Raw genomic sequence first — 24519 nt, forward strand, 5'->3', positions numbered from 1 at the left:
AGTGTTGTTATGGTCAAATTGTTGTGGGTTTTGAGTCTATAACAAGTAGTGAACAAGTTGTGGTCGATTTTGGTGTTTAAAACGAGCTCTAGATTGAGATTTGAGGATTTCATCGTGAAGTCCGTAGCCTTTGTTCAGTTTCTGATGAAGATGAACACACTCGGCTGACTGTCGGTCGACAGTCGACCGACTGAGGGTTGAACCGACCGATTGACGAAGACAACCGACCGACTGAGATTTACCTTCGGCCGATTGATGTAATACCAAATGAATCGACCGACTGGGAAGGTCAGTCGACCGGTTGTGTAGACAGTCGACCGACTGTAAGAGTCAGTCGACCGACTGAGTGTCTTGGGCAGAACATTTTACCTAAGTGTTAATTTTTAGCCATTATGCTGCCCGTTTGTATTTTGATGTTTATGATGTAAATTTTGAAAGTGCATAAGTGTTAAGGAGAAAATCTTTAGCGGACATTTTTCTGACAAAATTTTCTGTATTATGTTAATTGGTGTTTATGGACATAAACTAACTCGTGTATATGTATTTCTTAGGAGAAAAGGAGAAAGAGAAGGTTCAGTGATTAGATAGCTGAACACCTTCTCGTTTGCTGGTAATCGGTGAGTGGGATTAACTGGAGATTATAGTATATAGAAGCATGTTATATTATGATTGCCATGCTTGTTAGATATACTTATTGTTGTGGTTAGTTAGTTCTTGTGATGACTGCATGTTAGTTGATGCTTGTCTGCTGGAGCCCAGTGCCTCCCTATTGTGTGGTAGCCTCGGTAGGAGAGATCAACCTGCGGGTTGGGTTCCTCTGTGGTAGCCTAGACAACCGTGGTGTATATATATGTGAATGACACGTCCATTGTGTGTGGATTATGTATATACATACGGTGGTGGAGGAACTTCTGGTAAGGCCCAGTCCGATCAGCTGGTGGTTAATGGTTTGGCCGAGCCGCCAGAGTCTCTGTAGACGGAACTTGGGTGATGTTTGTGTGTTAGACTATTGTGACATGATTAGTATAATACTTATGTATGCTATGGCCTGTAGTTAGTCGTACTCACTTAGCTTCGTGCTAATTCCCCTCTATCTCCTCCCTGTAGGTTGTTAGCTTTTGTAGATAGTGCTTTTGGGAGAAGACGGGCATGATGATGTTATCTTTGACAGGGTTAACTCTGATGTGGTCTTTTAGAATATGAACCATGTACTTTTGAAAACAGAATGTATTTACATCTCTTCCTGTTAATATGTAAATTGTTTTAATGACACGTGACATTGGTTTGTACAAATGTCAATATCGTATTTAATTAATATTATGCTTCCGCCACGTATTTATTATAAAAAAATATAGCGGTGTCACAAGTTGGTATCAGAGCTGAGTTTGGCAGCATGTGCATTGTGATCTACATGTCATGTTCCCAAACTTAGAAGAGTCATGTCAAACATAACATGCTGGGGATGGGTTAAGTGAGTATTAGGACAGGATATGTGTTAGTTGTTAGTACTAACAGAATTTATACTAAGCTTTGGTGTGAGTATTGTGGTAGTGCAGCAATGACAGATAACGAAGCTAACGCTACTGGCCCTACTGCCCCTGGAACTGGTACATTTAGAACCCCTGACGAAGATGGACATGTGTCTTCAGAAGAAGAAACTTCTCAAGAAGTAATAGAACTTCAAAGTCGGTTATTAGAAGCTCAAGAGAAAATCAAAGAATTAGAACAAGAACGGGCACAATGGAACCCTAATACCACTGCGTTGAACACAACCTTTCCTCCTAACTTTTATACTCAAGCTGGTGGCAGTTCTCAGTCACAGTTTCCTCAAACCACCTATCAAAACCTCGCAATGCCATTCCCGTTTAACCAAACTTTTCCTAATCAAATGATATACCCCTTTCAAGTCCCTGAGATAAGAAGGAAGTGTACCTATAAACAATTTATGGACTGCAAACCTCCTAAGTACAGTGGTCACACAAACCCTACAATGACCCTTAATTGGCTAAGAGAAGTAGAGAGAGCGTTGGAAGCATGTTTTTGTGAGCCTGAATCTATGGTACTGTTTGCTAGTAGGCTTCTCAAAGGTGAAGCAATGGAATGGTGGGACTCTATCACTGCATTGTTCTGAGTATGAGATGAAAAGATTGAAAACCGAGTTTCTGAGTGTGAAGATGACAGAAAGAATGACGATTGATGAGGTTTTCAGAGATTTCACATCTAAGTTAAGGTTCGTTCAACAGTGGGTACCAACTGAGAAAGATAAGATTCAGCATTTTATGCGGGTGATTAAGCCAGAATATAGAACAGTTGCGAGATTTGCAACCACGTTGGCACAGGCTCATGAGATGGTGAAGATTACTGAAGGTGATATAATGGCAGCAAAAAGAGAAAGTTCGAGAAGTGGATCTTTTGGGGGTAAATCAGAAGGTCAATCGGGTGTACACTCAAATCAGCAGTCGAGTAAGCAATCCGGTTTTCGTGGTAAAAAGTCAGGCGGGTTTAAACAGAAAAGTAAGTCTGGTATTAGTGGATCAAGTTCAAGTCAGTCTGGGTGGTGTAATGTTTGTAAGTCAACCCATACCGGCCCGTGTTCTCCAATGACCAGAAGGTGTTTGAAATGTGGAGTGTTAGGTCATGAATCAACCGCTTGTTCTTTTAAGTCTAATGTTTGTTGGAGTTTCCATCAAGAGGGGCATAGATCAGCAAATTGTCCATCTGCGTCAAGATCCGGTTCTGGGACAGGGTCAGGAACAAGGTCAGTTACTTCTGGGGGATCTTCTGCTTCTACTGCCGGGCAGAAAAGAAAGAATCCTCCAACAGCAGAGGAAAGGGCGTTTCAGATGACGGTAGACGCTGCAACCGCTACCGATGACGTCATTACCGGTATGTTCTTGGTTAATTCCTTGCCAGCTCGTGTGTTATTTATTCTGGAGCAAATCGTTCTTTTATGTCCTTAGGCTTCTGTGATAAGTTGAAGTTGCCTGTTAGGATGTTAGATGAGCCTTTGGGAATAGAAGTAGCTGATGGTAAAATGGTTCCATGCACATCATCTGTGTCTGGAATTACCATCGAAATCGACGGCCATTCTTTCCCTTTAACCTGTTTGCTGATGCCTATACCTAGCTTTGATGTAGTCATAGGCGTGAATTGGTTAAGAACTAATAGGGCTAATATTAAGTGTGATAAGAAGATGATTTCTTTTCGTTTAGCCAACGGATCCTGAGTGATAGCTAGAGGAGAGCGCAGTGAATTTAACTTTCCTATGGTTTCCCTAATGAAAGCTCAGAAAGCAATAACAAAAGGGTGTGATTCATTCTTAGCCTACGTGATTGATGTTAAGAAAGAGAAGAAGCGGGTGACTGATATTCCCGTTGTGCCAGAATTTCCCGTAGTATTTCCAGATGATTTACCAGGGTTACCTCCAGTACGTGAAGTAGAGTATAAAATTGATTTGGTTCCCGGTGCTATGCCAGTTGCAAAAGCTCCTTACATATTAGCTCCATCAGAAATCCGAGAAATGATGTCTCAGATTCAGGAATTGTTAGATAAGGGGTTTATTCGACCAAGTTCTTCACCATGGGGTGCTCCTGTGTTGTTTGTGACAAAGAAAGATGGGTCGCTTCGTATGTGTATAGATTACCATGATTTGAATAAGAGAACAATAAAGAATAAGTATCCCTTACCGAGAATAGATGATTTATTCGATCAGTTACCAGGTGCTTCTTACTTTTCAAAGATTGATTTACGTTCAGGGTATCATCAAGTACGTGTTGCAGAGAACGATATACCGAAAACAGCAGAACTAGATGTGGTCATTATGAATTTTTAGTTATGCCATTTGGGTTAACAAATGCGCCCGCAGTGTTTATGGATTTAATGAACAGGGTGTGTCGTCAGTATCTTGACAAGTTTGTGATTGTCTTCATAGATGATATCTTGATATATTCGAAAATCGAGAAAGATCATGCTACACATTTGAGATTGGTATTAGAATTCCTGAAACATGAACAGTTGTACGCTAAGTTCTCCAAGTGTGAATTTTGGCTGCGGGAAGTACAGTTTCTGGGTCATGTGATTTGTGAACAGGGTATCAAAGTGGATCAGTCTAAGATAGAAGCTGTAATGAATTGGAACTCGCCGAAAATGCCGACAGAAATTAAAAGTTTTCTGGGTTTAGCAGGTTATTACCGTTGATTTATCAAAGACTTCTCTAAAATAGCAGGTCCGTTGAATAAGTTAACTAGAAAGGATGTAGCCTTTCGATGGACTGCTGAACAAGAAAAGGCTTTTCAGACTCTCAAACAGTTGTTATGTCAAGCGCTGATTTTAGCTTTACCAGAGGGAACAGAAGACTTTGTAGTTTACTGTGATGCGTCACGAGCAGGTTTGGGTTGCGTTTTGATGCAGAGAAATAAAGTTATAGCGTATGCTTCACGACAGTTAAAGAATCATGAACGAAACTACCCTACTCACGATTTAGAGTTAACTGCAGTTGTGTTTGCTTTGAAGCTTTGGAGACATTATTTGTATGGTACACATTGTGAAATCTATACAGATCATAAGAGTCTTCAATATATCTTTTAGCAGAAAGAATTAAATATGCGTCAACGTCGATGTTTAGAATTGATTAAAGACTACGATTGTGAGATTAAGTACCATCCGGGTAAAGCAAATGTGGTCGCAGATGCTCTGAGTCGCAAGAAAACCATCAAAAATGTTAGATTTATGAGAATTGAAATAGTTTCAGACTTGATTGATCGATTGAAAACCGTTCAGTTAGTAGCTTTGAATGACGAAAACCTAAAGACTGAACAAATGACTAAAAGAAAATTTGACTTATGCAATGATTCTAGAGGATTAAAGACCTATAAAGATCGAAATTTGGGTGCCTATGCTTGGAGATTTGAGGGATTTAATCCTTACTGAAGCGTATAAATCGAGATTATTAGTGCATCCAGGTAGTACAAAGATATATAGAGACTTGAAAACATTGTATTGGTGGCCGACAATGAAGACAGATGTTGCGAATTTTGTCGAAAAATGTCATATTTGTGCACAAGTTAAGGCAGAACATCAGAAACCGTATGGATCTCTATGACAGTTAGAAATTCCTCAGTGGAACTGGGATCATATAACGATGGATTTTGTAACCAAGTTACCCCGAACCCAGAAAGGACACGACATGATCTGGGTGATAGTAGATCGTCTGACAAAGAGTGCTCACTTTTTAGCTACTCGTGAAACAGCTTCGTTGAGTGATTTGGTAGAGTTGTACTTGAAAGAAATCGTTAGTTGTCATGGTGTACCGTTGTCAATAGTTTCCAATAGAGATACTAGGTTTGTATCGAACTTCTGGAACAATCTACAACAGAATCTGGGTACGCGGGTGAATTTAAGTACAGCATATCATCCACAAACAGACGGTCAGAGTGAACGAACGATACAAACATTAGAAGACATGTTGAGAGCATGTGTCTTAGAATATGGTGGTTCTTGGGATTCGCATCTTCCACTGATAGAGTTTGCTTACAACAATTCATATCATTCGAGTATTGGAATGCCGCCGTATGAAATGTTGTATGGTTGAAAATGCAGAACTCCTACGTGTTGGTTAGAGGTAGGTGAGAAACAATTTGCAGGTCCCAAAATTGTTCAGTTAACTGCAGAAAAAGTCAAAATTGCACGTGATAAGTTAAAAGCAGCCAGAGACAGACAAAAGATGTATGCTGATTCGCGTAGACGATCGGTGACATTTAATGTAGGTGATCGTGTTTATCTGAAAGTTTCGCCGTGGAAAGGGGTGATCAGATTTGGTAAACGTGGTAAACTAGCACCGAGGTTTATTGGGCCATTTTCGATCAAAGAAATTTTGAATGATCAGACTGTTGTTTTAGATCTTCCTTCAGAGTTAGCAGGAATTCACAACACGTTCAATGTGTGTTATTTAAGAAAGTGTAAAGTAGACGATGAATGTCAGATTCTTCCGTTGAAGGATTTGAAAGTTGATTTGACAAAGAAATTAGTGGAAGAACCAGTTAGAATAGTGGACAAGAAAGACACAAAGTTAAGAAAGAAACAGATTCCTATGGTGTTAGTGGAATGGCGGTACAGTTTAGGTTCTAACTTGACGTGGGAAACCAAGGAGTTAATGAGAGCGCTCTATCCCCATTTGTTTGACCTTGACCAGATTCCGAGGACGGAATCTTCTTAAGGGGGTAGATTTGTAACATCCTCAATCGGGCCTAGTTGTAAGATTACTAGATTGCCCTTAAGTTTGTATTGCGTTATTATATGCTTTTATTTCTACTTAATATTTATTATTATTTAATGATGTGGTTAGGACCAGTTTGTGACAAGGGTCACAGAACAGGTTTGTTTATTTAATTTGGACTCCGTTTGGGTTGCCAAATGACGTACGAAAGATATCAGATAACAGATAAATACCCGTGTATCGGACAGTGTGGGAATTAAACCCAATTTAGTGACTAGTCTGTGTTCTTTCTTTCCATTTCTAGACCCTTCTTCTCTAAACACCGTACCTTCCCTTCCACCTACAATCAAACCCTAATCCTTAATCTTTAGCTAGAGCTTAAATTTTTCATATCTTTGTGTTCCTTGTGATTTACTGATTTTAACAAGGTAAGATTCATAGCATTTCATGCTTTAATCTTCAAGAAAATGGAGTTTTTGTGTTAGTTTTCATAAAAGTGTAAATTTGTGTCAAAACAAGTGATTTAAGTGTTGTTATGGTCAAATTGTTGTGGGTTTTGAGTCTATAACAAGTGGTGAACAAATTGTGGTCGATTTTGGTGTTTAAAACGAGCTCTAGATTGAGATTTGAGGATTTCATCGTGAAGTCCGTAGCCTTTGTTCAGTTTCTGATGAAGATGAACACACTCGGCCGACTGTCGGTCGACTGAGGGTTGAACCGACCGATTGACGAAGACAACCGACCGACTGATATTTACCTTCAGCCGATTAATGTAATACCAAATGAATCGACCGACTGGGAAGGTCAGTCGACCGGTTGTGTAGACAGTCGACCGACTGTAAGAGTCAGTCGACCGACTGAGTGTCTAGGGCAGAACATTTTACCCAAGTGTTAATTTTTAGCCGTTATACTGCCCGTTTGTATTTTGATGTTTATGATGTAAATTTTGAAAGTGCATAAGTGTTAAGGAGAAAATCTTTAGCGGACAGTTTTCTGACAAAATTTTCTGTATTGTGTTAATTGGTGTTTATGGACATAAACTAACTCGTGTATATGTATTTCTCAGGAGAAAAGGAGAAAGAGAAGGTTCAGTGATTAGATAGCTGAACACCTTCTCGTTTGCTGGTAATCGGTGAGTGGGACTAACTGGATATTATAGTATATAGAAGCATGTTATATTATGATTGCCATGCTTGTTAGATATACTTATTGTTGTGGTTAGTTAGTTCTTGTGATGACTGCATGTTAGTTGATGCTTGTCTGCTGGAACCCAGTGCATCCCTATTGTGTGGTAGCCTCGGTAGGAGAGATCAACCTGCAGGTTGGGTTCCTCTATGGTAGCCTAGACAACCGTGGTGTATATATATGTGAATGACGCGTCCATTGAGTGTGGATTATGTATATACATACGGTGGTGGAGGAACTTCTGGTAAGCCCCAGCCCGATCAGCTGGTGGTTAATGGTTTGGCCGAGCCGCCAGAGTCTCTGTAGACGGCACTTGGGTGATGTTTGTGTGTTAGACTATTGTGACATGATTAGTATAACACTTATGTATGCTATGGCCTGTAGTTAGTCGTACTCACTTAGCTTCGTGCTAATTCCCCTTTATCTCCTCCCTGCAGGTTGTTAGCTTTTGTAGACAGTGCTTTTGGGAGAAGACGGGCATGATGATGTTATGTTTGACAGGGTTAACTCTGATGGGGTCTTTTAGAATATGAACCATGTACTTTTGAAAACAGAATGTATTTACGTCTCTTCATGTTAATATGTAAATTGTTTTAATGACACGTGACATCGGTTTGTACAAATGTCGATATCGTATTTAATTAATATTATGCTTCCGCCACGTATTTATTATAAAAAAAAATAGCGGTGTCACACTTTGGTTGTGTTTTGATGCAGCGAAAGAAAGTTATTGTGTACGCGTCACGTTAGTTGAAGATTCAAGAGCAGAATTATACAACGCATGATTTAGAGTTGGGAGCTGTTGTGTTTGCTCTTAAGATTTGGAGATATTATCTTTATGGGGTCAAAAGTACAGTGTACACATATCACAAAAGTCTTCAACATATCCTTGACCAAAAACAGTTGAATATGAGGCAACGAAGATGGGTTGAGACATTGAATGATTATGATTATGAACTTTTATATCATTCGGGAAAAGCCAATGTTGTGGCTGATGCTTTAAGTCGTAAAGAAAGGGCTGAACCTCGCAGGTTTAGGGCCTTGAATATGACAATTAGAACTAATCTCTCAAGGCAGATTCTTGAGGCACAACAAGAAGCCTTAAAGGAGGAGAATTTTGTGAATTAGAATGTCAGAGGCATGGCTAAGAAGTTTGAGGTACGAGCAGATGGTACTAGGTACTTTGCGGGACGTCTTTGGGTTCCGAAGTTTGGTGATCTCCGACAACTTGTTTTGGATGAGGTTCATAAGTCTAGGTACTCTATTCATCATGGTTCAGGAAAGATGTATCATGATCTTAAGGAGCTGTATTGGTGGCCTAATTTGAAAGCTGATGTGGCTATGTATGTGGCTAAGTGTTTGACCTGTGCTAAGGCTAAAGCTGAACATCAAAAACCGTATAGACTTTTGGTGCAACCTGAGATTCCCGAGTGGAAGTGGGAAGGTATTACTATGGATTTTATTACAAAGCTACCGAGAGTTGCGGGTGGCTACGATACCATTTGGGTGATTGTAGATCGACTCACTAAGTCAGCTCACTTTTTACCGATTAAGGAAACAGATTCGATGGAGAAGCTTACTCGGTTGTATTTGAAGGAGATTGTTTCTAGACATGGTGTTCCTGTATCTATTATATCAGACCGACACAGCCGATTTGTATTGAGGTTTCAGCGATCCATACAGGAAGCTTTGGGAACTAAGTTAGATATGAGCACCGCTTATCATCCTCAGACGGATGGGCAGAGTGAAAGGACCATTCAAACGTTAGAAGATATGTTACGAGCGTGTGTTATTGATTTTGGTAATGGGTAGGATAAATATTTGCCGCTAGCTTAATTTTCTTATAACAACAGTTACCATGCAAGTATTAAAGCCACACCGTTTGAAGCTCTGTATGGTAGAAAGTGTAGGTCTCCTGTCTGTTGGAATGAGGTTGGGGATGCTCAACTCACAGGCCCAGAAATTATTCATGAGACTACCGAGAAGATCGTGCAGATTAAGGAAAGGTTGAGAACCGCCAGAAGTCGGCAAAAGAGTTACGCTGACAAGGGAAGGAAAGATATATAATTTCAGGTTGGTGACCATGTTATGTTGAAGGTTTCACCTTGGAAGGGTGTGATACGTTTTGGTAAAAAGGGAAAGTTGAGTCCTCGTTTTGTTAGGCAATTTGAGATTATTGAGAGAGTTGGACCAGCGGCTTATCGTTTGAAATTGCCACAAGAACTCAGTGCTGTTCACGATGTTTTTCATGTATCGAATTTGAAGAAGTGTTTGGCCGAGGCCGATAAGACTATTCCTATGGAGGAACTTCATGTTGATAAGCAACTACATTTTATTGAGGAACCTGTTGAAATTATGGATCGAGAGGTTAAGACTCTTAAGCAGAGCAGAATTCCTATTTTTCGGGTTAGATGGAACGCCAGACGCGGTCCCGAGTTCACTTGGGAGTGTGAAGATCAGATGAAGCAGAAGTACCCGCATTTGTTCCCAGATGCTGAGTCAACTCCTGCACCTGCTTAAATTTCGGGACGAAATTTCCGTAACGGGAAGGTACAGTAACGACCCTACTTTTTTCGTTATCTTTTACCGTTAATTATTTAACGACCGTTAACTTTATTCATGCCACGTCATTTCTATGACCTATATAATTATTTTTGTGATAATATATATATTAATTATTAAGTGTTATGTGAATATTTGTATTCATATTTTAAGTTATACGTCTCTACGTGTCGCGGATTTCTATCCGGCGAATCTTTTTGGTTTTCAAACCAACGATTGAGCTTTTGGGATTTTTAAGTCCTAATTATTTTAAATATGATATTTTAATGTCATATGATTATATATAGTATTTATATTTATTTTTCGTGGCGTATTTGTTTTCTCTCCGAATTTTCAATCGCGTAGAAGTGTTTTCGCGTTTCGGGTTTTGATCGGGCAATCGGGCCACAAGGAACTTACAATTAAGAAAATTGGGCTAAGTGGGGCCCACTCCAATAACCCATTCGGCCGAAACAAGGGAGGGGAGTACTCCCTTTGCTTTTTCATTTTCCAATTTCAATTTCATTTCATCAATTTCACTTAAACCTAAATATTAGAAATTTGCACTCTTCTTCCTCCCTTTCCCTTTTGGTCGTCACCTACACCACACCCCAACATCATCATCATCAATCAAAAAGCTTGCTTGGATAATCAATTAGTATACATAAACGCGTTCTACACGATCTCCTCTACACATCTACATCACTTGATTCTCGATTAGGGTATAAACCCTAACCCTAGATTTTTAATTTTTCTTTATTTTTCTATATTCTAATGTTATATTGATAGTATGATGCTTACATGTTATTGTATTGATGAATGTATGCGTAGAAATGCTCGATTGAATATGTTTTCGGTTTGATTAATTTGGGACAGCAGCATTTTCGTTCATTTCTGGTTATATAACTGTTATAAAAGTGAAATTAAAGTGCTTAGATGAGTTCCTCTCATCAATACATTAATTTTAGACTCCGAATTCATGTCATTTCGATTCCCGGAGCTCTAGTTATGATTAAAATGGGGTTATGTTGAGATTAAATTATGAAAACGAAATGAACCAGGTTAGGTCCGACTTTGTGACCATCTTTGGTGTCTTTAAGGTGTACTAGTGTGTTAGGATTGATGATGGGATGAACTGTCACGTTTGGGTCATCGAAATCCGAGCCACGGATCACCCGTTATGATTAAAACATGATTTTGAATGAATTAAAGTTCCAAGTTGTTAAATGACTGATCATCATGACTTGGTTACTGTTCTTGGGATGTTCTTGAGTGCACAAATGTGTCGGGTGGTTTGACTAGGCGGAGATATATATAAGGCTCGCCGAAAACCGACGCCCGGGGCTCAAGGTATGACCCGATGAACTTTTAATTAAAACTTATGGTTAATTATTAAAACTTATGATATAAATAATGATTTTCATTATTATTAAATTACTTATGATATAAAAAGTAATTATTATAATTTAAGACTTATGATATATATTTATTATATCATTACTTAATTACTTATGATTTAATTAAACTTATGATTAATAATACTTTTATTATTAATGAAAAATACTTATGGTAAGTATTAAACTTATATTATGAGATTATTATAATAAGAATTATAATAAGGATTAATTAATTATTTAATTATTATAAGGCTTAGTTATTATTTAATTATAATTTAATTATTTAATACTTATGATTTAATAATTATAATTAGAAACTTATGATATGATTAATAATTCATTATTAATTAATAATACTTATGATATGATTTAAAATTTATTATTAATTAATAATACTTATATTATGACTAATATTTAATTAATTAATTAAATACTTATGTTATATTAATTATATCATTTAAACTTATGTTAACTTTAATAATTCAATTTAATTTAATTAAACTTATGTTATGACATAATTATACATATTTAACTTTAATTAACATTATAACCTATATTAATATTATAACTTATACTTTTAAAAATTAACGTTAACTATGTTTGACCAAGGTTGACTCTTGAGTTGACTTTCGGTTGACTTTGACTTTCAGTTGACTTTTGTTGACTTTCTAATTAAGGAAACTTTCCTAACTTAATAACTTTCCTAAAATAGAAACTTTTCAAAAATAGAAACATTCCTAAAATAGAAACTTTCCAAAAATAGAAACTTTCCAAAAATGGAAACCTGCTAAAAATAGAAACTTTCTAAAAATAGAAAGTGTGTGTCCGAAAGCTGTTCCGATCAAACCGATGCATGTTGAGTATTGTTATATGTTTACTTGCAACATGTACAATAGCTATCATACTAAGACTTGACCTAAGTTAGTTATTTATATCGACCTGCTTTATTTATAGGTCGGCGTTGTAATCATTGCTGATCACTTTACTTCGTTTGATGTTCGCTTATTTGTGTGGTTTCTTCATTTGCTATTAAGGTGAGTTATAGTCCCGTTTTTACATGCTTTTCAAAGTATATATTTTTGGGATGTTATTACATGCAATTTATTTTACGTTTAGACACAAGTGGCAATTAAATTTAAATTATTCGTTATGAGTTGAACAAAAACATTCCCTAGTCTGGTAACTGTAATCACTGGTTTCTACTGGTGAACGCGAATCCTATGGATAGATCTATCGAGTTTGACAACCCCAATTCGAGCTAGTCGCGCAAGCAATTTATAATCTGAATGTTTAGTACTTCGTATTTTATTGAAGATACACTATTCGGTGTATAATGTTTATTGTGTTTGGCAAGGGTAAATAAAAGGTTAAGTGGTTACAAGGTGGCTCATTGATAATGAAATAATATTTAATGTTTTCTAACATTTTAAATCTTGTGGTCTAAAGTTTGAGTTATTTAAACCTATAATTCACTAAACATTTTTGTTGACAGTTTACTCGCATGTTTTCACAGGTACTTGAGTTTAATTGATGCTTCCGCTATGTTAGAAGAGTCTGCATGCATTTGGGCAGATTTTATGAAACAATTATGAAACTTTGAACTTGCATTCTGTTTTTGGAATAATTTAAACTTGTGGGTTTGTTGACAATCTTTTATGTCAACTTTGGTTATTTAATATGTTGGGTTATTTAAACTACATATTTTGTTATGCTTTCCTTTTTGAGAAAACTTTTGAAATAAAAGAATGCAATATCGTTTATTAAATTCATTTAAGTTCGATCAAGCTGTGGGACCAAGTGACGGAGCCGTTAAATGTTTGAAGGGGCCATCACAACCGGCAATAACAGTACCACCACTAACAACAACATCCGCATCCCAAGCCTCAATTTCACAATCTGTTCCACGAACATCAACATCATACACACTATAGATACCAAGGAGAACCATCAACAATGAACGATGAAGTATTGATCCATAACTTCATTGAAGAAATATTCTGCGAAGAATATGTGGTTTCTAAAATTCTTAGAGATTATTTATTCTAGCTCAAACCGAAAAGCAAATGAGTTTAATATCATATTAACTCATTAAATCCATGATTACATCTGAAGAAAACATATATGTAAGTATATTTTCATGAAGATTGTAATTAAAATTCTTTCGTACAAACTATTAATGATGAAAAATATTTTAATAGGTAGGTAATACTAGAGGAATATTTAGATTTCACATTAATAAGTTACACTGTACATTCTTCGAATCTGATTCAACGGTCAAATACTATCCTACTTACATCCACATATATACGTATCCGTTCACAGCAGAATAACCATTTTTCATTCAATTTCATATTTGGATTTTGACTTATCAGAATCCAATAAGTAGCATAATGAAAAAAACATTGGACAAAAATAAAATTGTTAGAAACAAACAAATTAACTATGGGAAATTTTGTTAAGAATCCACGCTAACAAAATCCTAGCTAACTGTTCCTAGCTAAGTGATTACTTTTTATTTATCGCAATTTTATTTATTGTCATTTAATTTCTGTTATTTATTTTACGCATTTTAAATATCGGGACACGTATACAAGGTTTTGACATATCATATTGACGCATCTATATATATTATCTGGAATAACCGTAGACACTCTATATGCAGTAATGCTCGAGTTAGCTATACAGGGTTGAGGTTGATTCTAAAATAATATATACACTTTGAGTTGTGATCGAGTCTGAGACATGTATACAATGGGTCATGATACATATTAATTAATTCGAATATAATATATTAAACTATATATGAATTATTGAACTGCAAATTGTGGACTACTAACTGTGGACTACCAACATTGAACAATTAAAAATGAATTAAAATATTGATTATAACATATGAATCTAAACAATTCTTCAAGTTTGCCACTTGATTTCATCTTAAACCTCATTTGTATCTTGACAATTACAATCTACTTTCAAACCTTTCATGATTCTTGAAAACACCTCAATCGAGAAGATGAACCAACCGCACTTCATCTACGGAAGGAAAGATTGATACATATAGTTATGCACCTGAAAACACTCGGAACCTGAGTAAACATTTAACACGTATCTGTGATAGCTCCTTTAGAGTTGTTATTACAGAAAATAATTTTACAATCCCTCTCCAAATTAGCCAATTTTGTCACAGCTCCAGCAAATCAACTTCGATTTTTCGTTCGAAACAACCTTATTATAACCTTGATATATATGCGTGCTCTTTATTGTTACTGGGGAACCTTTTATATTCCACCATATTACCATAAGCGTTTAATCATCTAAAAATACAATCCTCTTGAAACCACCTCGAATTGATAACCGATGATTCGGATATGGTAGCATTAAATGCAGAGGAAACAGAAAAATTATTGATGGTCTAAACGGTCAAAAGTTTGATAATAAAGAATAGAATGTTGGGAATGCTCGATAGAAAATTTGGTACTTAAAAAATAGATTGATCGAACTTAACGGCTCCGTCACTTGGTCCCACAGCTTGATCGAACTTAAATGAATTTAATAAATGACATTGCATTCTTTTATATCAAAAGTTTCCCAAAAAGGAAAGCATACCAAAATATGTAGGTTAAAAGTAACCCAACATATTAATAATCCAAAGTTGACACAAAAACATTGTCAACAACCCACAAGTATTAATTATTCAAAAACCGAATGCAAGCCAAATTTTTATAAATTGTTTCATAAAAATCTGTCCAAATGCATGCAAACTCTTCTAAACATAGCGGAAGCATCACATAAACTCAAGTACCTGTGAAAACATGCGAGTAAACTGTCAACACAAAGGTTGAGTGAATTATAGGTTTAAATAATTGAATAAACTTTAGACCACAAGATTTAAAAATGTTAGAAAACATTAAACATTATTCCATTATCAATGAGCCACCTGGTAACCACTTAACCCTTTATTTACCCTTGCCAAACTCATTAAAAAATATATACACTGGACAGTGTATCTACAACAAAATACGAAGTACTAAACATTCCGATTATAAATTGCTAGCGCGACTAGCTCGAAATGGGGTTGTCAAACCCGATAGATCTATCCATAGGATTCGCGTTCACCGGTAGAAACCAATGATTACAGTTACCAGACTAGGGAATATTTTTGTCTAACTCACAATGAATAATTTAAATTTAATTGTCACTTGTGTCTAAACGTGAAATAAAATGCATATAATCACATCCCAAAAATATACTTTGAAAAGTACGTAAAAACGGGACTATAACTCACTTTAATAGTAATGAAGTAACCAACACAATTAAGCGAACAGCGAATGTAGTACAGTGATCAGGAATGATCACAACGCCGACCTATAAATAAAGCAGGTCGATATAAATAACTAACTTAGGTCAAGTCTTAGTATGATAGCTATTGTACATGTTGCAAGTAATCATAGAACAATACTCAATATGCATCGGTTTGATTGGAACATCTTACGGACACACACTTTCTATTTTTAGAAAGTTTCTATTTTTAGCAGGTTTCCATTTTTGGAAAGTTTCTATTTTTGGAAAGTTTCTATTTTTGGAAAGTTTCTAAATTTAGAAAGTTGCTATTTTAGGAAAGTTTATAAGTTAGGAAAGTTTCCTTAATTAGAAAGTCAATTGAAAGTCAAAGTCAACCGAAAGTCAACTCAAAAGTCAACCTTGGTCAAACATGGTCAACGTTAATTTTTAAAAGTGTAAGTTATAATAATAATATAAGTTATAACGTTTATTAAAGTTAAATATGTCTAATTATGTCATAACATAAGTTTATTTAAATTAAAATGAATTATTAAAGTTAATATAAGTTTAAATGATATAATTAATATAACATAAGTATTTAATTAATTAATTAAATATTAGTCATAATATAAGTATTATTAATTAATAATAAATTTTAAATCATATCATAAGTTTCATTAATTAATAATGAATTATTAATCATATCATAAGTTTCTACTTATAATTATTAAATCATAAGTATTTAATAATTAAATTATAATTAAATAATAACTAAGCCTTATAATAATTAAATAATTAATTAATCCTTATTATAAGTCTTATTATAATAATCTCATAATATAAGTTTAATACTTATCATAAGTATTTTTCCCTTAATAATGAAGTATTATTAATCATATGTTTAATTAAAAAGTTAATTAAATCATAAATATTAATTAAATGATATAATAAATATATATCATAAGTTGTAAATAATAATAATTACTTTTTTTATCATAAGTAATTAAATTATAATGAAATCCGTTATTTATATCCTAAGTTTAATAATTAGTCAAAAGTTTTAAATCAAAAGTTCATCGGGTCGTATCCTGAGCCCCGGGTGTCGGTTTACGGCGAGCCTTACATATATCGCCGCCTAAGTAAACCACCCGACACTTTGGTAAACTCAAGAACACCCCAAGAACAGTCCAAAAGTCATGTTATACAGCCAATACACCACTTGGACTTCAATTCAATCAAAAACGTGTTTTGGACGTAACGGGTGATTCGTGGCTCGGATTGAGATGACCCGAACATGAAAGTTCGCCCCACCTTCAGTCCTAACACACTAACACACCCTAAAGTCACCAAATATGGTCACAAAGTTGGACCAAACCTGGTTTATACCAAAATCACATTCAATCTTAAACAAAATACCACTTTGATCATAACTAGGGTTCCGGGAATCGAAAATACATGAATCCGGTGTCTAAAATTAATGTCTTGATGAGAGGAACTCATTTATATACTTTATTTTAACTTTTTATATCAGTTACAAAGTCAGAAACACACGAAAAATCTGCTGTCGAAATTATATCAAACCGAAAACATATGTAAACGAGCAATTCTACGCATACAATCAACATTACAACAACTAATAATCATCATACTATTAATAAATCATCAAAATACAGAAAACTAAGGAAAAATTAAAAGTTCTAGGGTTAGGGTTTATACCCTAATCAAGAAACAATTGATATGATCGCGTAGAGAACGGAATGAGGAATCCGATTATATCAATGATTTGATGATCCAAGTAATAAAATTGGTTGATGAAGATGATGTTGTGGGGGGTGTGTGTCATCCCCAAAAAGAGAGAAAAGGGAGAAAGAGAGCAAAAATAATATTTAGGTTTAGATAGAATTAGGAATGTAAATAAAATAAAACAAAAAATAGAAATATGGGGAGTATACTCCCTCCCCCCCATGGGTCGGCCGAATGGGTGAGTGGGGTGGGTCCCACTTGCCCAATTTTGATAAATGTGAAATTCCTGATGGCCCGAAAGCCCGAACGAGTCCCGAAATGCGAAAACGCACTTACGCGATTAAAAATTCGGAAAGATAACAAACGCGCGATGAAAAATAAATATAAATACACTATATAATTATATGACCTTAAAATATCATATTTAAAATAAATAGGATTTAAATATCCCAAAAACGCGACCGTTGATTTGAAAACCGAAAAGATTCGCCGGATAGAAATCCACGATTCGTATAAACGTACGATTTAAAATATGAATACATATATTCACATAACACATAATAATTAATATATTATTACTAAAATAATAATATAGGTCATGAAATGACGTAACCCAATTAACAGTTAACGGTCATTAAATAATTAACGGTAAAAGATAACGGAAAAAGTAGGGTCGTGACAGTACCTTCCCGTTACGGAAATTTCGTCCCGAAATTTAAGCAGGTGCAGGGGTTGACTCAGCATCTGGGAACAAATGCGGGTACTTCTACTTCATCTGATCTTCACGCTCCCAAGTGAACTCGGGACCGCGTCTAGCGTTCCATCTAACCCGGACAATAGGAATTCGGCTCTGCTTAAGAGTCTTAACTTCTCGATCCATAATTTAGATAGGTTCCTCAATAAAGTGTAGTTGCTTATCAACATGAAGTTCTTCCAAAGGAATAGTCTTGTCGGCCTCGGCCAAACACTTCTTTAAATTCGATACATGAAAAACATCGTGAACAGCACTGAGTTCTTGTGGCAACTTTAAACGATAAGCCGCCGGTCCAACTCTCTTAACAATCTAAAACGGTCTAACAAAGCGAGGACTTAGCTTTCCCCTTTTACCAAAACGGATCACACCCTTCCAAGGTGAAACCTTTAACATAACACGATCACCAACTTGAAATTCCACATCTTTCCTTCCCCTATCGGCATAACTCTTTTGCCGACTTCTAGCGGTTCTCAACCTTTCCTTAATCTGTACAATCTTCTCGGTAGTCTCGTGAATAATTCTGAACCTGTGAGTTGAGCATCCCCAACCTCATTCCAACAGACAGGAGACCTACACTTCCTACCGTACAGAGCTTCAAACGGTGCGGCTTGAATACTTAAGTGATAACTGTTGTTATAAGAAAATTCAGCTAGCGGCAAATATTTATCCCACCCATCACCAAAATCAATAACACACGCTCGCAACATATCTTCCAACGTATGAATGGTCCTTTCACTCTGACCATCCGTTTGGGGATGATAAGCGGTGCTCATATCTAACCTAGTTCCCAAGGCTTCCTGTAAAGATTGCCAAAACCTCAATACAAATCGACTGTCTCGGTCCGAAATAATGGATACAGGAATACCATGCCTAGAAACAATCTCCTTCAAGTACAAACGAGTAAGCTTCTCCATTGAATCTGTTTCCCTGATCGGTAAAAAGTGAGCCGACTTAGTGAGTCGATCTACAATCACCCAAATAGTGTCATAGCCACCCGCAACTCTCGGTAACTTAGTAATAAAATCCATCGTAATTCCTTCCCACTTCCACTCGAGAATCTCGGGTTGTACCAACAGTCCAGACGGTTTTTGATGTTCAGCTTTAACCTTAGCACAGGTCAAACACTTAGCCACATACATAGCCACATCACCTTTCAAATTTGGCCACCAATACAGCTCCTTAAGATCATGATACATCTTTCCTGAACCAGGATGAATAGAGTACCTAGACTTATGAGCCTCATCCAAAACAAGTTGTCACAGTTCACCAAACTTCGGAACCCAAAGACATCCTACAAAGTACCTAGTACCATCTGCTCGAATCTCAAATTTCTTAGCCATACCTCTTACGTTCTCTTTCACAAAATTCTCTTCCTTTAAGGCTTCTTGTTGTGCCTCAAGAATCTGCCTTGCGAGGTTTATTCTAATTGTCATATTCAAGGCTCTAAACCTGCGAGGTTCAGCCCTTTCTTTACGACTCAACGCATCAGCCACAACATTGGCCTTACCCGGATGATACAAAAGTTCACAATCGTAATCATTCAATGTCTCAATCCATCTTCGTTGTCTCATGTTCAACTGTTTCTGATCGAGGATATGTTGAAGACTTTTGTGATCTGTGTACACAGTACCCTTGACCCCATACAAATAATGTCTCCAAATCTTAAGTGCAAAAACAACGGCCCCCAACTCTAAATCATGAGTTGTATAGTTCTGCTCATGAATCTTTAACTGACGTGATGCGTACGCAATAACTTTCTTTCGTTGCATCAAAACACAACCAAAGCCTTGACGCGAAGCATCACAATAAACAACAAAATCATCATTACCCTTAAGTAGTGACAATATCGGAGCGGTAGTCAACTTCTTCTTTAAAATCTGAAAAGCAGTCTCTTGTTCATCCTTCCACTCGTATTTCTTCCCTTTATACGTTAAAGCAGTCAAAGGTTTTGAGATACAAAAGAAATCTTGATTGAACCTTCGATAGTAACCTGCCAATCCTAGAAACTGACAAATCTGGGTAGGAGTTTTCGGAGTTTCCCACCTTTCAATCGCCTCAATCTTAGCAGGATCAACTTGAATCCCTTGCTTACTAACAATGTGTCCAAGGAATTGAACTTCTCGTAACCAGAATGCACACTTAGAGAACTTAGCGTACAACTCTTCTTTTCTCAACAGATCAAGCACTAACCTCAAATGTTCTTCGTGCTCTTCATCATTCCTCGAATAAATAAGGATGTCGTTGATAAACACAATAACAAACTTGTCCAAATAGGGTCTACACACACGGTTCATGAGGTCCATGAACACAGCAGGTGCATTCATCAATCCGAACGGCATAACAAGAAACTCAAAGTGACCGTAACGGGTGCGAAAAGCAGTTTTCGAAACATCAGATTCTTTAACACGTAACTGATGATAGCTGGAACGAAGATCGATTTTTGAATAAACAGATGAACCTGAAGCTGATCGAACAGATCATCAATTCTCGGAAGAGGATAACGATTTTTAATAGTAAGCTTGTTCAACTCACGATAATCAATGCACAAACGAAAAGAACCATCCTTTTTCTTAACAAACAGAATAGGAGCTCCCCAAGGGGACGAACTAGGATGAATAAAACCTTTGTCTAACAACTCACGGAGTTGACTTGACAATTCTTGAAGTTCAGAAGGCGCAAGATGATAAGGAGCACGTGCTACAGGAGCAGCACCGGGAACAAGATCAATTTGAAATTCTACAGCGCGTTGCGGCGGAAGGCCAGGTAAATCTTCGGGAAATACCTCGGGAAAATCTCTAACAACATGAACATCTCCAACACTCTTCATTTCTATTTCGAAATCAACAACATGGGCTAGAATAGCATGACAGCCTTTGCGAAGATGTTTAAGAACCTTCAGACAGCTAATAAGATTTAACTGTCGGCACCTCTTATCTCCAAGAACCATCAGCGGCTCTCCAACCACATTAGTAATACGAATAGCTTTATCATAACACACAATCTCAGCATGATTCGCAGATAACTAATCCATCCCAATAACAACATCAAAACTACCAAGTTCAATCGGTACCAAATCTATCTCAAAAAATCTCTACCAGCTAAACTAATGTTACACTTACGATGCACAGTCTTAGCAGTGAGTACCTTACCATTAGCTATTTCAACAACATAAGTATTTTCTAAAGGAGTTAACGGTGTTTTGATTTTTGGACTTAATTTACTCGACACAAAACTTAAATCAGCCCCTGAATCAAATAGTACATAAACTAATAAATCGTTGACCGAGAACGTACCAGTAACAAGTTTAGGATCTTCCTCAGCATCCCTAGCGTTAATGTTGAACGCTCTACCACGCGCAGTCTCTGCAGTCTTCTTGTTGGGACAGGCATCACGAAAATGCCCCGGCTTTCCACACTCGTAACACACTCTCGGATTACCACCATTATTCGACTTTCCATTTCCATTACCATTACCATTACCACCTCTATTACCAGCATTATTAACACCTGCGGCAGGAGTAGCAGAACCTGGCAGAAGCACCGTACAATCCTTAGCAATGTGTCCCTGTTTGGAACACCTCTTGCAAGTCACGGTACAGAAACCATCATGAGCCTTGTAACAACGTGGACACACACGCTGACTACGGTTATTCGAACCAGAAGTATCCTGCTTTTTCTGCTAATTCTGGTTTTGATTGCGGTTATTATCCCACTTTCTCTTCCCATTATCAGCTTTCTTAACAGCCTCTTCACTGGGTTCGGTTACAGCAGCCTTGCTTCTTCTCAAGATCTTATCATTCAACTTATGAGCCATTGATATCGCGGCCTCAATAGTCAGGGGCTCACTAGATTCAACTCCATGTTCAATTTTCTCAGACAACCCATCAATGTAAGCTTCAATCTTAAGATTCTCATCGGCATAAACATTAGGGCACAACAAAGTCAACTTAAAGAATCTCTGCTCATAGGCATCTAATTCGGTGCCCTTCATTTTCAAGTTTTTAAGTTCAACCTCTAACTTCTTAAGCTCACCCCTAGGACGGTAGCGGGTGATCATTCTTTCCTTGAAATTATTCCAAGTTAAACCATAAGCCACATCATTTCCCAAACTGTTGACCAAGTTGTTCCACCAGGTCAATGCACTATCCTTCAAAGTGCAGCTAGCAAAACTAACATTGTCCTCCTCTCGGACTCGACTAACCCTGAAAATAGACTCGATTTTCTCGAACCAGCGGGTAAGTCCTATGTGTTCTTCTGTACCACTGAATTCCTGTGGGCAACTAGCCATGAACGTTTTGTGGGAGCATCCCACCTGATTGTTGTTCGCATTAGCATTTGCATTAGCATTCGCTGCCATAGCAGCAGCTATCCCTTCGGTAACAAGACGTTGGATACGGGATTCGTTGGACTCTCTAGGAGGCATGATCTTCAAAACAGAATAACACAATGCGTCCTAAAACCACAAGCAACGCGTTTAGTACTAACGGTTGTGTTATAAAGGAATATATCGAACACGAAAAGATTAATTATTAAAATAATAGTCAGTAACCACTATGAGTAATAACATGACAGTTATGATTGTTATAGAAATAACCACCACATGCATACATATTTTATGATAACATCATACAACATACATAGCACCTAACATACATGATCTACATTACGCATAATATAACATGCCAAGAGTCACAACATCAGAAATAAAATGTGATAATGATAATAGATGTCATAAAAATAACCATCCATACATAATGAAAAACATCACATAACAAAATCTTAATAAAATCCTCGGCAAAATGCCGTACATAACCCAAAAATGTATGTATAAAAGGACATTAAGTCTTATGAAATAAATTATCAATCATGAATCATCATATCACATCTGCTTAGAGCGGGTGTGATAAGCTGGGCCAGCATAAGTCTCAGCAGAAGGCTCATACTTCCGAAACTTTCCTTTCACTTCTTCTAACTCTTCCTTCAAACCACGAACTGTGCTCTCCAGAGCCTCGAACCTAGCATCAACTTCACGGTTACGCTTACGACTCTCGATCCCAACATTGTTCTTAAAGCTAACAAACGAATCCATACTAGCTCGAATCTGGTCCATCATCTCGTTATGTGGCAAAGTACGCATACAATCACTGAGAGCATTAATACGCGTCACTTCATTGTAAGCCATGTTCATATGGGTAAGGGTGGAAAATTAGTAGTGAACAGGATCATCGATCTCCGGTTGATCAGCACGGCGTCTGGCAGCAGCCGGAGGAGCAGGAGTAGCAACTGAGTTATCGCTCGAAGTCGACATCTGCAAACAGTAAAACCGCAAACCACATACCAAAAGATATAAATGCTAATGATATAACACATCCGAAATGAAATGCATAATAATGCTATAGCAAAAGGGTCGGGCTGTAGACTAGACTCTAATGCACCCTAAGAACCACGGGTTGACTGTGATGACCCGGGAATTTCCGATCAAATTTAAACTTAATCTTTATATGATTTCGATACGATAAGTAAAATCTGTAATGTTGAGTCTCGAAAATTTTGAAATCTAAACTCATGTAAACAAATACCCTTTGACTATGCCGACGATTCACGAACAATTGTTTGTAGATAAATATAAATGTATATTTTAAATTTATCTGTTTCAATATATATATATAATTAACACAAACTTATCTATGTAATAAAATTTGAGAAAACATAATTATGGATATAGTAATTTGAAAATATATGTATATGAATTCTATACATAAATATTAATATATGTATATTGTAATATATATAAAATATATAAATATTAAACATTCAATATATATAATTATAATACTAAATATTACAAACTTTATAATATGTAAAGTATATATACATTAAATTTTATTACAAGTTAAGATAAGATTTGCTATAGTTATATTATTATCAACATTTATATTATTAATATTATTATATTAAAAACATAACATATAAATATGAACTTTAATATAAAATGATATATTATCACTACTTATATTATTATTATATTTATTACCTAGTACTATTATTATTATCAATAACAATGTTAATATTATCGTTTTCATTATTATTATTATAATTATCAATATCATAATTATGACTAAATATATATATAAAAGGAATTAAATCTGGTTACGTATCCATAGTACTCCAATCAATCTTATTCTTGTCCCTGAATATGCTGTATAAACGAATCCAAACACACAGATAAAACCAAAATCAGTTGCCTATCTCAATCTAATACTGTAATTGATTTTTGTTATGTTCCTAAAAAAAACGTTTTACATCATTATCACTCGTACAACTCAAATTAACATCACCATTAAATCATCAAACACTACAACTCTTTCATGTTTCCTCTTCTATTTATCTGTTGCAGTAAACCAA

Source organism: Rutidosis leptorrhynchoides, chromosome 1 (assembly GCF_046630445.1).
Source record: "Rutidosis leptorrhynchoides isolate AG116_Rl617_1_P2 chromosome 1, CSIRO_AGI_Rlap_v1, whole genome shotgun sequence".
NCBI classification, from domain to species: domain Eukaryota; kingdom Viridiplantae; phylum Streptophyta; class Magnoliopsida; order Asterales; family Asteraceae; genus Rutidosis; species Rutidosis leptorrhynchoides.